Genomic DNA, 11654 nt, shown 5'->3' on the forward strand with positions numbered 1-11654 from the left:
AGCTAACAAAAAGGGGGCTGACGTTGGACTAACAAACCACTGTTTAAAAACACTATTTTGCATTTTTTTTATTTTGTGGGCTTTCCAAGTAAACATTTTTTCTACGATAATTTTTTTTCCAAGTGTGGGCTAAAAAGATGAGCTATCCTGGACTAACCTTGGACAAAGGAACCACATAGTTCTTATTTAAAACAAAAAACGTATTATGGCCAGCCAAATATATAATAATACCAACTATATTAGCCCAGTGAACCCTTGAACACAAAATTGAAATATATGGAATTAATCCTACTGGCAAGAGGGCGACGATATATCTGTGACCTTCCGGATTAATCGAAAAAGTCACTTATAAATGCTTTCGAGAAAACCAGTCTTAAAGTTTGAAAGTACCAGTGCTACAAACCGGTTCAAACCGAATGGTTCGGATCGGTTCAAAATAAAAATTCCCCTTAAAACTTTTAAAAGTACACAGATCATATAAGTTCAGGTATAATACTTTGTTAGTCTTAATTGAGGGGATGTGTGGAATAACGGTATAACCCTAGAATCAACCTTTCGAGAAAAGTGAAAAAAACCTAACAGTGCAGGTAAAAATAAATTTATAATAATCTTACTTGGTAGGATTTTAGATAGTATGATTCTTTGTTAAGAAAAAGTAACAAATTTTATATATATATAATTTTATTAGAAAATGGATGATTTCTTTTTTTTTTTTTAGCTTATACCGTTATTCCATAGATCGAATATCAAATATTTTGATTGAGATACTTTATTAAAAAAAATAGTAGATACATTAATAACCATTGTTAAATACATTATCTATTCTATTATTTAGATATCCTTATAACTATTTATTTCCGTTTGTTATTTTTAGCAATTTTTTTTACTACTTTTATCATTTTTAAACTTTTTCTATTTTTAACAATGGAGTTCTCTGTCTGCTTAGTCGTTTTTGAAACCACTTCAATTCTTTTATTTTTCAGTTCTTTCTGATCTACGACATTGAATATATTTTCATATCATTTCGGTGCTTCACTACTGCAAAATTTTATTAAGAGTTATACCGTTTTTCCATAAATGAAGCTAATATCTTTATTAAATATCACTATTATTTTCTAAGATTAATATGGTATGTGTATCGACTTATACCATTATTCCACACATCCCTTCAATTATACCCCGCTGTACTTGTACACCGGCGCACGGTGGGGTATTAGATCAATTTAGCTGGCCAAAATTAAAACAACAGTTATTTCTGTTCAAAAAGTGGTTGTGTCACTTCATTGTTATGAAAGGAAATATTTGACAGTAAATTCACGGTGTTCCGCGCAGAATTACTATGGATCGGAACCCCGGTTTCGCATGGACCTGGGGTCATTTTTTTGGAATTAAATGAGATATGTCAATCTGGATATCAAACGAAAAGTATTTTACTCCGCATTTCTATTGACATTTTTAATAGGCGTTGCCACTTAGGGTTGCCACCTCACCTTCTGTTTTATATTTCTTTGTATATCCACTACCATATCTTAAACGGCTTAACCGATTTGAATCAGATTTGGTACATGGATATAGTATTAAATTTTAAGACTTTTCACCTAGGTGTTGCCACTGAGGATGTGTTCAGAAGGTTGCCACCTTTTACCAATAAGGGTATCAGTCTCTTACAAAATTGATCACCACTCAAAAAATCGAGGGAATGCGCAACCGTTTTTATACCTTTCATGAACATGAAATGGTATATTAACTTTGGTTCGATGTTTGTAACGTTGAGAAATATAGAAGGAAGACTAACCCAGAAGTATACCGATCAAAGTGATTTTTTCAGGATATCCTCTATGATATATTAGAATATATATCACCGTGTTTCACGTTTATACTTTCTAAATTGCGGCAGGAATGACCAAAATCGTCTTATCTGAACGACCCGTTGTATGGGAGATATATGTTATAGTGGTCCGATCCTACCGGATCCGACAAATGTCTAGGATGTATTTTTGTATTATATTATCTGACAAATGTCTAGGATGTATTTTTGTATTATATTAGACATTTGTTGGATCCGGTAGGATCGGACCACTATAATATATATGTCCCATACAACCGATCGTTCAGATAAGACGGTTTTGGTCATTCCTGCCGCAATTTAGAAAGTATAAACGTGAAACACGGTGATATATATTCTAATATATCATAGAAGATATCCTGAAAAAATCACTTTGATCGGAGCTATATATAGTATATATCCCATACAACCGATCGTTCAGATAGAACGATTTTTAGCCATTTCTCCCTTAATTTCCAATATAAAAACGTTAAACTTGGTGATATTTAATCTAATATATCATAGAAGATCTCATGAAAAAATCATTTCGATCGGAGCTATATATAATATATATCCCATACAACCGATCGTTCAGATAGAAAGATTTTTGGCCATTTCTCCCTTAGTTTCCAATATAAAAACGTGAAACTTGGTGATATATATATAATATATCATAGAAGATTTCCTGTAACAATCATTTCGAGCGGAGCTATATATTGTAACGAATTTACTTGCAATTCCGCTTATTTCAAATCTTCTACTAAGGTTCGAATCACTAAACTGTTGAATAAATATCTCCAATATTGAATAATGGAAAAATTGCCTTTATTAAAGTACTTCACAATAAATAATACTGCTATTGCTCGCCAGATAGCGTCTTAATCAAAACTGCTTGCTGCTTGATAGCTTCAATGAAACTAAACCCTCGCGCCGCTACTGTCGCCTTTTTATACTGTCTGATTTCCTCATTGCATACTTCTAGGCTTTTCCATTCCAGAAGTTACTAGTTAGTTATCAGCTACAAAATCACCAGCCACAACTATGTTTATTGCTTCTCATAATACTAGCACAAATTATTGCCCTCTCTTGCGAGCACCTTAGATAAGATATATGCATGGGTTTGTGCGTTGCTTCTCCGCTGCTCGTATGGACATGTGTGTAGACATAATGATTGAATTATTGATGTGCATACAAATCACTGTTTAGCATCGGCTTAGAGATGGCAATACCCCTTAATGTTGCTAGTATTCGTAACAATGTAATATATATCCCATACAACCAATCGTTCAGATAAGGGGGTTTTTTGCCATTTTTTTTTTATATTTATCTTAAAATCGTTTAGGTATGTACATCTGTTCACTATATATTTCTTATCTTATACAGCGCATTATTTGAAGATTACGAATGGGATAAGATTATTGTTCAGCCCCATTCATGTAAAGTATGAAGCCTTCGGCACAGCCGAAGACAGTCCCGTCCTTACTTGTTGTTATTAAACTCTTTTAAACTTGTTTTATATCTAAGTTTCCATGGTCTTTAACCGATCCCGTCCATTTTTACTAGAACTATTTTATGCTATAAGGAAAATATGTGTACACAATTTCATTACGATATGTTAATTTTTCTTCGAGTTATGGCTCCCGAAACATAGAAAATTGCTTAGTCAAAGCTACCATGATAGTCAGATGGTAATGATTATATTGTGATGATTTATGTTTTTAATGTTTTTTACAACAGTTTTGATTTAATGACAAAATAACGTAAGTTTATCTTGTTAAATGTTAAACTATTCACCAAATTGTTTTTCTTTGTTGTTTTTCATGTCTGTTTTGAAAACTAATTGATAATTTTCATAATTTTTATATATTGTTTGTAACAGATAAATTAATAAATATTCCCCTGATGATGCTAAAAATAAAAATATTAGCGAAACGTTGGGAAAACAGAGGAATAATTTAGTTTTATTCGCACATAAAATATAGATTGGAAAGCCTACTTACACATATATTTAAAAATTTTAGTGTTTTCCAATTTAATGTTATAATTCAATTTAGAAAGTAAAATTCTATTGATACAAAGCTTCTTTTCACTAAGATATAGCTTATTATTTTATCCGACGACTCTTTTAAAAACATTTTATATAAAAGTGGGCGTGGTCTTTAACCGATCTCGTCCATTTTTTCTAGAAATATTTCCTGCTATAGGCAAAATTTGTGTACCAAATTTTATTACGATTCGTTAATTTTTCTTCGAGTTATGGCTCCCGAAACATAGAAAATTGCGTAGTCATAAAATGGGCGGTGCCACACCCATTTTTCAAAATTTGAAGTTTTTCCTATTTACTGTTATAAATACACCTGGGAAAAGAAATACCATTGATATAAAGCTCTTTTTTGCAAATATATAGCTTATTTTATTCGTCCACGACCCTTTTAAAAATCTTTTATATAAAAGTGGGCGTGGGTCTTAACCGATTTCGTTAATTTTTCTTCAAAGCATTCCTTATGGCAAAGGCAACCTATCTGCCGAATTTTGTTACGAAAGGTTTAACGATTTTTGATGTATGATTAATAATATTAGTTAAATTGATTTTATCAGAAGTGGGCGGTGCCGCTCCTTTTAAAAAAAAAATTTTTTCAAATTTTTATCAAGAGTCTCAATATCAGTCCACACGTTAAATTTCAACATTCTGGGTGTATTATTTACTATTTGTGTTTTCCAAAATGTTATATATATTGTGACGAATATTAGCAACATTAAGGGATACTTTCATCTCTAAGCCGATACTGAGCAGTCACTTGTATGCACATAAACAAATCAATAATTATGTTTACACATATGTCCATACAAGCAGCGGAGAGAAACGCACAAACACATGCATATATCTGAGATACTCCCAAAAGTAGGCAATCATCGGTGGAAGTATCACTCATATATACACGCGCAGATGGCTATGCGAGAAGCTATAACCGTGCATCTGTAGTTATAGCTGGTGAGTTTATAGCTTGTAAACAAAGTAGTAAATTCTAGAAATGCCTAGAAATATGCATACGTGGAAGCCGAAGAGTATAAAAGGAGCGCCAGATGAGGCATGGCAATCAGTTTGATTTAAGCCTATTGGTTGTGAAGTATCAGTGTTATTGTGAAGTACTTTAATAAAGGCCATTTTGCATTATTGAATATTGGAGTTATTTATTCAACAGTTTAGCGATACGAAAGTTAGTAGAAGGTTGCAAATAAGGGGAATTTCACTAAATTCTTTACAATATATAAAGTGGCCGTGATTATCATCCGATTTCGCTCATTTTCAATACCAATATATTCTGCGTTCAGATAAGCTCGTGTACCAATTTGGTGACGATATCTCAATATTTACTTAAGTTATTGTGTTAACGGACAGACGGACGGACGGACATGGCTCAATCAAATTTTTTTTCGATACCGATGATTTTGATATATGGAAGTCTATATCTATCTCGATTCCTTTATACCTGTACAACAAACCGTTATCCAATCGAAGTTAATATATCTACTCTGTATGCAAAGTATTCTGAGTATAAAAACACATGTACCTGTACTAAAAGAAAACGTAACTAGATTTGATTAAGGCTAAACAAGTGAACAAGTATTTAGGTTAGACGGGTATATTGCTTTTTAATCCAAAAATATCCCACTCAGCATTTAGATGATTAAATTTTGAATTTCCCTACATATAAATACAATTTGTTTACGCTTTCTGACTTAATAATGAGCTATCATACAATTGAACAAAAGAAATAATCAAATATGAATACTTTTGATGATCAAAACCTGAAAAGCATTTTTCGGTCACGTTTTGGAATCATATTTGAAATCCTTTGATGATTAAATTTTAATATTTCATAAAAACCAACAAAAAAGATTATCAGATATGCTGACATTTGATGATCAAAAACTGAATATGGTTTTTCAATCACTTTTTGGAATCATATTTGAATCAAATGTGTTTACTTTAGGTGATCAAAAATTTATAATCATTTTTAATTCAGCTTTCTGAAACTTTTCTGACTATATTTGTTGACTGAATAATAAATTTTATACTTGTTAAAATTTTAATTTTCATTAAAAATCTTATATTTTTCACATTGAACAAATGCGTGGTGGCAACGGCGCGCACCCACGTATTTGTTAAATAATAGTTAAGGCGAAAAAGGGGGAAGAAAATAAAAACACTAAAAAGATTTCGTATTAATAAAAAGAATTCACAAAGTGCTTTTATTTATATAAATACAACAAGTGTTAAGAAAAGGTTTAACAAATGTTGTGGAAAATGATATATATGTGATAATAATTTTGAAAAGTTGAACTTACGTGAACGGGCGATTACGTGTTCCTTTGCTGGCTGCTGGATTAAAAGAGGACGAGCCTCTTTGCGACATGAGCCGATGAACCCGAGATACAGCTCCTTCGTTGGGTTTCCCGGCAACAAAGTTGCTATACCGCGGACTCACAGCGGTAAAAATCTAAGATACATACGTACTACCACTCACACATCATGCCTGTGTGTATAGTGATCACAAGAATATGTGGTTGGTAGTAACGAAAGAAAATAACCAAAGAAAGTTATGTTACGAGGGGGGGGAGATATATTTAGGCCTGTGGCCTAAACACACATACAATCATTTTTTCAATCATGAAGTTAGAAAAAATATATAAAATTTTTTGTATTTATGCAAAAGATATTGTAAATGCTGCTCTTAACCGAATATGTCCCCAATCATTTCTCCACCTTCGGCTTCCCAGAAAATAAATACGGCCTCATCCCGTACCTTATCGTATTTTAAGATATTGACGATCACAGCTGATGTTGGATGTTGTAGCCGGCAGGTGTATATCGGTCAAGTTTGTTTGCTAGTGACCTGTGGTTCAAATAGCTCACTTCCGCATGCTTCCTTCCCCTGATGAAACAAGATTACTATGTAGTATCTTATTTTGAATGAGATATGAAAAATAAATGCATCCTAATCGCATTCAAAAATGATTGAAAAATCTCAACCAAAACGATTGAAATATGTTCACGAATATGATCAGAAAATGACTCTGAAAAGCAGTCAAATATTACTCTAAAGCAATTAAAGCTCAATTTTACAATGATATCAAATATCAATAAAAAGCGTTTCGAAATAGGAATCATAAATGATTATTCAAGAATAATCACATTTAAGGTACATTTTTCTCCCGACGATACATTAATGTTCGTACAGAAAATGCTTTTAAATTTGAACGTTTTTAATCATCTTGGGGTATGATATTTAAATATGTACCTTTGGATCAAAATTTTCAAAAAATGCTGGCTGGGATATCGACCTGCACACAATTTTTATACAAATTTAGATGTGCGCGGTTAGCTCCATTGCCGTTGCAGATGGGTTTGGTGTATGTATACTATTCAGTGAACATCTAGTAGTGATGGAACGATATTTCGCTATTGGTGATTGCATCGCCGCTAATGACAAATCGCTAATAGCTATAGCTATTGCAATCCAAAAATATCAGTGATTGGCGATTTTCCTTCATTCGATTCTTTTGAATGACAATCACCTCTGGCAGAATATCGCCAATAGCGATTATAGCGATTGGCGATTTTCCTTCAGCATGAAATTCTAATACTAATATTGATAGCGGGGATGCAATCATCGATAGTGAAATATCGTTCGTCACTACTCATCTGTGTGCTTTGCTTTCCGACTGAGTAAAAAAGTTTATTGGCGACAAAAAGGAATAATTTTCTCGAAAATTGGAAAAGTTACAAAAGTTTGCCAGTTATTATCGAAAAATGGGGATGGTTGCCTTAAGAACTGCACAACGAAAAAAATTTCTCGTCAACAGATAGTGGTAAATAAGGGCGAAAAAAATATGCTTTTTGTGCAGAGAAATTGTGGAAACGGCGAACGGAACAAAGCAAACTTGTGCAACAACAATTTCGACGACGAAGTGATGTGCAATAATTGCAAAAAATGGTTTTGCAATGGGCGAGGAAGCACATCTGGATCCCAAATTGTTAAACTTTCGGTGAGGGCTAAACATAGGGAAGTCACCCTACATTCTGAAGGTCCACTTCGAGAAACAGTACTAAAATTTTACACGTGTGGCGTACGTAATGTATATGAATTGGGATCAAGAACAATGGAAGCCACTTATAACTGATCTTTCGTTTTTGCCGTGGTTGGTTAAGGTGCCTACCGAGCAAGAGCAGTGGCGTGCACAACAAATATCAGCAGTACAAATAAACAAATTAGAAGAATTATGGAAGGAAAATATGGATGCAACTTTTCAGGATTTAGAGAAGCCAGGTATAGACACTGAACCATCACAAGTGCTATTGCGTTATGAAGATGGTTATCAATACGAGATAGTTTTTGGTCCACTTGTGCGCCTAGAAACAGAATACGATAAAAATTTAAAATGATCGCAAGCACAGGAGGGTATAGAAATAAGATGGGACGTTGGCCTAAACAAAGAAACAATAGCATATTTTACGCTTGCTAAAACTGATTCGGACATGAAGCTAATGAATATGTTATTCATAAGTTAATACTTCTAGGCTATAGCCGTTAACAGTTTTATAAAATTTGTGTTTTTGATGGAAAAATAAAAGAATTATAGAAACATGTATCACTCGTCTTATTGTAAACAAATTAACTCAAAATTAAAGTTTTTTTGGAGAATGCAATTCAAGCTTTGTCATATGGTTTAATTCTCCGGCTAATTTCTAGGGCACTGAAGTGGGTGGCTAATTTTGGCTAAAGAATATTTTTATAATAGTTTGAAGAATTTGCTATATTTTTCCTCTGTATTTTTCATTAAAAATTTATTCACTGTACTATACAAATATTATGCAGCCAAAATAACTTTAAGAATAAAATCATACGAAGTATTTCTGAATACATCGGTGTAGTATAATATAGTAAATAAATCATATTTTATGGTGTTACATATACATATTTATTTCGGATTGATTCATCTTACATTTAAAAATCAAAGCATTTTCAATTAGCAAAATTTATAAAACAAAGATTCATAGACATCTATTTTAGCTAGTTTCATCTCATTGAGTGTAATACGAGACTGAACATATTAGAATTTCATATTACATCAGTTTACTATAAAAGGTACATATTTTCGTCTTTTTATTCCAATTTTGGTTCATATATTCTGTATACTAAATTAAATTAATGTATAACATTCAATCTACTAGGTAAACAAACTTAAACATTCAACTTTTATATCCAAGTATACAAATAATTGCAGATTCGCTTATCAAAGATAAATGAAAGCGATCGCCAAAGCCGTAAAAAATAGCTATATCTATATTCACTGATAGCTCAAAATCGCTGTATCGCCCATCATATCTTGTGTATAGAAGTGTTGTTAAAATAAAGCGATCGCTATAGCTATAAAAAATAGCCGTGATTCAAAAATAGCCATATCTATTTTCACTGATAGCTCAAAATAGCCATATCGTCCATCACTAACATCTAGGAACGTCAGGGAGTATATTTAAAAAAAATTGGAATATTTTGAAAAATCTACTGTTGGTCCGCTAGATTGATCAAATACACCAACGTGCGGCAATTAAAATTGTTTCACTCTGATTGAAGAGTGAGAACATCGGACCCATTCTTAATTTTGAAAAATATGTTTAAGTCATCAGCGTAGAGGAGATAAATGCATTGTTTGAAACAAACCCTTACGTCACTTATAAAAATAATAAAAAAAAAAGAGGACCTAGAAGACTACCCTGAGTCACACCTGAGGTTGCTACGTATGGTGATGACCTTACATTATCAATGACAACAAAATTTACTATGTTAGATAAGTAGGAATATGAAAACCCAGTTTTTATAATTTTGCCAATAGACCTCTGTGAGATACTCTATCAAGAGTTTTGAATATGTCTGTATAGATGCAGGTCAACATGACTGCCATCTGTAAAAGCCGAGAAACAATAATTTGAACGTCCTGGAATAAAGCCATGATGATAGGGGCAAATATACCGCTCAACCAATGACAATTTATTTATCACCGTTTTCTCAAAAACTTCGATGAAATTAAGCCCATCCACGAAAGCCCATGTAAAGACATTTTTATAGTTACTGAATGATGAATATTTTTCTTAAGCTATTGAAATTAAAACCAATGAATTTAACTAATTAATTTATTTTTTTGTTCAAATATTTTTGCAATTTTGAATTTTTGTTTATACAAGCTTATGTATTGCTATTTTTTTTTTTTTTTTTTTTTTTTGTAGAATGGCCTTATATCTTAACCAATAGACGCTATGAAATATATAAAAAAAGATTAAAAACCACAAATGTAAATAGCGTGTACTTTAAAAAACGCCGTCCTCACATTTAACTACGAAATTTTAAATTTTCAAACATATTTTTCTCCTGCTGCTTTCCGTTTTACATACCGTCTAATATGTCGCCGCGTCACATACACGTAGAACATACATAATACATGCGTGATATGAAAAAAAAAATCACACAAAAATTTCATTTCATCGTTTCATAGAACCAGAATCAAACAAATTTTGGTAACTCAAACACTCAAACTGTACAAGGCTGTCATTGATCAGCCAGTTTAAACCACCTCTCAGACTCAATCGATCTTAGTTCCATTGCTGAGAAGGCTACCTGCCTCATGGCTCGAAATCTCACAATAACTTATCTATATATCATATCAGTCCATTAGGCTGGATTGAGTGCAAAGGAAGGTTTAGAGTTTTGTTCCGATGTGAAGAGGGCCGCAATGGCTTACCACTTACCATTTTCTAGGGAATGCAATTAATGCCAATAAGTGCATGTTTTTTACCCGATTATGTACATATGTTATAATGATTGAAGATACTTTACTCCTTCCCAATCAACTTTTTATTGGTAAAAAAAATTCTACGTTTTAATATTCATTACATCATAAAGGAAAATTTATTCAATGTTCATTTATTTCAAAGCCGTAGTGTCGTTGGCTATGTGCTATGTGCTATGTGTTTAGCGCATTTTCTGTGCTAGCAACATCAAACACTTTTCAGAAAAGAGTTTTCGAAGTGGAACATTCATTTCTTGTGTTTGGCAGAGGAATTTAACAGAATTTTGGTGCGTGGCAGAGGAATTTAACAGCATTCTGGTGCATGGCAGAGGAATTTAACAGATTGCAGTAATAACAGAATTCTTGTGTTTGGCAGAGGAATTTAACAGAATTCTGGTGCGTGGCAGAGGAATTTAACAGAATTCTGGTGCGTGGCAGAGGAATTTAACAGAATTCTGGTGCGTGGCAGAGGAATTTAACAGAATTCTGGTGCGTGGCAGAGGAATTTAACAGCATTCTGGTGCATGGCAGAGGAATTCACAGCTTTGATGGCACAATGTACTCGCATTACACTTTGCATACTTTCAGGCTGCTATGATTGTAAAGTAAGCTATTAAAAGACTGTTCGGTAACAGTTCGCTAATTCATGCTATATACTGCATTAGACAAAACAAAGTCAAGATGGCGCCGTGGCTTAGTTGGTTAAAGCGCCTGTCTAGTAAACAGGAGATCGTGAGTTCGAATCTCGCCGGGGCCTTGAGCATGGGAAAGCTTGTTTTTTTGTTTTTTTTTTTTTTTATTATCGTGCACAAAATTTTTTACTTATTGGTTTCTGTTGCTGTCATACACATGCAAATATTTGATGGACAACCGTTTTAATTAAACGGTTTTAATTAGTTTAACTGTGTAGCAAACAGAATTTTGTAATTGAAATTTAATTAACTTCCCGATAAGCTACAATCTTGAAACTTGGAATATA

At 32.9% G+C, this 11654-nt stretch overlaps 1 non-coding gene across 1 annotated transcript; it reads left to right on the plus strand.

The window, feature by feature from the left end:
* The first annotated feature begins 11358 nt into the window (after positions 1 to 11358).
* Positions 11359 to 11432, plus strand: TRNAT-AGU (transfer RNA threonine (anticodon AGU)). The gene has a single exon. It is a non-coding gene; the product is annotated as a tRNA-Thr (tRNA).
* Positions 11433 to 11654: the final 222 nt, after the last annotated feature.

Source organism: Eurosta solidaginis, chromosome 3 (genome assembly GCF_040869045.1).
Source record: "Eurosta solidaginis isolate ZX-2024a chromosome 3, ASM4086904v1, whole genome shotgun sequence".
NCBI classification, from domain to species: Eukaryota; Metazoa; Arthropoda; class Insecta; order Diptera; family Tephritidae; genus Eurosta; species Eurosta solidaginis.